This window comes from Micromys minutus (genome assembly GCF_963924665.1).
Source record: "Micromys minutus genome assembly, chromosome: 6".
NCBI lineage: Eukaryota > Metazoa > Chordata > Mammalia > Rodentia > Muridae > Micromys > Micromys minutus.
In genome coordinates this window covers 70,805,918-70,809,027 of record NC_137975.1, presented here as the reverse complement: position 1 = coordinate 70,809,027, position 3,110 = coordinate 70,805,918, and the positions used below count along the sequence as shown (strand labels likewise).

At 41.5% G+C, this 3,110-nt stretch overlaps 1 pseudogene across 1 annotated transcript; it reads left to right on the top strand.

Annotated features, from left to right (window-relative positions):
- Positions 1 to 431: 431 nt before the first annotated feature.
- Positions 432 to 1,815, top strand: LOC308422147 (elongation factor 1-alpha 1-like; annotated as a pseudogene). The gene has a single exon. The product of its transcript is annotated as an elongation factor 1-alpha 1-like (transcript).
- The last annotated feature ends 1,295 nt before the right edge of the window (positions 1,816 to 3,110 follow it).

Genomic DNA, 3,110 nt, shown 5'->3' with positions numbered 1-3,110 from the left:
CAATAAGATCACATAATTACATGGCTAAACATGATTTCTGTAGGTCTGAATTTAAAATGTTTGCTGTGTAGTATCTTCTCATGTTTAACATACAGCGAACATATCCTACGCACTCTGCTAAATGTTCTGCATAGCTACACAATTTCCCTTGTGACCTCACACATGAAGATGACCAGATACATTTGACACTGCTGAAGTGTAGTGGTTGGGGGTCTGTTAAATGGGTAAGATTTATGATTGAATTGACCAGCAGGTTTAGTTTCCCAGGATAACATTTGGATGAGATTCCTCCAGAAAGAAAAAACACTCTTGAGTAAGAACAGTGAAATTAAAATTGCAAGGATGCACTTTGATTTCGTTTTTGTTTTTTTGCAATAGGGTTGGCGTCAGAGCACAGGTGTTGAGAAAGCCACCACTAATTCAAAGCAAAAATGGGAAAGGAAAAGAGTCACATCAACACCATCATAACTGGACACATACATTCTGGAAAGTCCATCACAACTGGCTACCCAGGATCTAAAAATGTGGTGGATCAACAAAGCATCAAAAAGTTTGAGAAGGAGGCTGCCGAGATGGGAAAAGGCTCCTTCAAGTATGCCTGGGTCTTTCACAAACTTAAAGCTGAGCGTGAGCGTGGTATCACTACTGACATCTCCCTGTGGAAATTTGACACCAGCAAACACTATGTGACTATCATTGATGCCCCAGGGCACAGAGACTTCATTAAAAACATGATTACTGGCACATCTCAGGCTGACTGTGCTGTCCTGATTGTTGCTGCTGGTGTTGGTGAATTTGAAGCTGGTATCTCCAAGAACGGGCAGACCTGTGAGCATGCTCTTCAAGGCTTTCACCTTGGGCGTGAAACAGCTAATTGTTGGTGTCAACAAAATAAACCCCACCGAGCCACCATACAGTCAGAAGAGATACAAGGAAATCGTTAAGGAAGTCAGCACTTGCATTAGGAAAATTGACTACAACCCTGACACAGTAGCATTTGTGACAATTTCTGGTTGGAATGGTGACAACATGCTGAAGCCAAGTGCTAATATGCCATGGTTCAAGGGATGGAAAGTCACCTGCAAAGATGGCAGTGCCAGCAGCACCAGGCTGCTGGAATCTTTGAACAGTATCCTTCCACCAATTCGTCCAACTGACAAACCTCTGTGACTGTGACCTCCAGGTTGTCTATAAAATCGGGGATATTGGGACTGTCCCCATGGGCCGTGTGGAAACTGGTGTTCTCAAACCTGGCACAGTGGTTACCTTTGCTCCAGTCAGTGTAACAACTGAAGTCAAGTCTGTTGAAATGCACCATGAAGGCTTGAGTGAAGCCCTTCCTGGGGACAATGTGGATTTCAATGCAAAGAACGTGTCTGTCAAAGATGTGAGACATGACAGTGTTGCTGGTGACAGCAAAAATGACCCACCAATGGAAGCAGCTGGCTTCACTGCTCAGGTGATTGTCCTGAACCATCCAGGACAAATTAGTGCAGGCTATGCTCCTGTTCCGGATTGTCACACAGCCCACATAGCATGCAAGTTTACTAAGCTTAAAGAAAAGATTGTCATTCTGGTAAGAAGCTAGAGAATGGACCCAAATCCTCGAAGTCTGGTGATGCTGCCATAGTTGATATGGTCCCTGGAAAGCCCATGTGTGTTGAGAGCGTCTCTGACTTTCCTCCACTTGGTCGTTTTTCGGTTCGTGACATGAGGCTGACAGTTGCTGTGGGTGTCATCAAAGCTGTGAACAAAAAAAGCTGCTGGATCTGAAAAGTCACCAAGTCTGTCCAGAAAGCTCAGAAGGCTAAATGAATATTATACCTAACACCTGCCACCCCAGTCTTAACCAGTGGTGGGAGAACGGTCTCAGAATGTTTGTCTCAATTGACCATTTAAGTTTAATAGTAAAAGACTGGTTAATGATTAACAATGCATTGTAAAACCTTCAGAAGGAAAGAATTTTTTTGTGGATAATTGTGTGTGTGTGTGTGTGTGTGTGTGTGTGTGTGTGTGTGTGTGTGTGTGTGAGTGTGTGTGTGTGTGTGTGTGTATGTGTGTGTGATAGTTTTAAGTTATTAGTTTTCAAAATTAGTACTTTTAAATGAAAACAACTTGACCAAAAATCTGTCACAGAATTTTCAGAACCATTAAAACAAGTTTGATGAGAAAAAAATGATGCACAGATGCTAAAAGTACAATGTGTGTGTGTGTGTGTGTGTGTGTGTGTGTGTGTGTGTGTGCACTGTGTGAGTTGTATGTACGCAAGTACATACATGCAGTTTAATTGTTATACTTGTTGAAAAGGGGGTGAAATTGGAAAGTCAGCTTAGGACAGACAGAAAGAGTTCCCCAGCACACACTGGCCATTTTGAGGCATTATAAAGCCATGAGGGCTCCTTTTGTGCTCTGTTCCAGGAACAACAACCCCTGCCTGTCTTCTCATAGGAAATGTGTTAAAATAGACTTCATCTGTAAACTCAATTGTTGACTAGAACAGCCTTTTACACCATCTTATGGAAAGTTCTACTGGTAAATCTTGGAGGTTTGAAGTGAAATGGGGTAATTAGTATTCTAGACATTCACCTGCATGGTTTCATTCAGCTGTCCTGGCATCAAGAGATAATTATTTTGGCACGTAGAAACTGAGCCCAGGGAAGGTTGACTAAGGCCCATAATATCACCTAGTATATCTTTTATGTAACATTGCACTCTTTCAATTGTTAGCTTTGGCATTAAAGTACAAGTCCTTTGGAGGCAAAAGTGGTTTCTTGTTTATACTAGATGAAGTATGCTGAATATATGTAGGCATGAAAGTCAGACCGTCACAACTGAATAAATAAGGATGGCATGATCTAAGAGCATGACGGTGCCTTAGTTAAAATAATAGCTCATATGGAATGGAGAGACACCAAGCATTGTCTGCTCTGTTCTTTGCTTTCGGGTACATTTGTTTGTTTGATTTAGTACAAGATGTACATTGAATTGGAGGGCATCTTTTATCTGGTATCTTAACTTAAATCTCTTTTAACCTGAATATAACTAGTTCTTAATTATGAGACATTGATTGTGGAACAGTATCTTCAGTACATTTTAGAATCTCAGGGTTC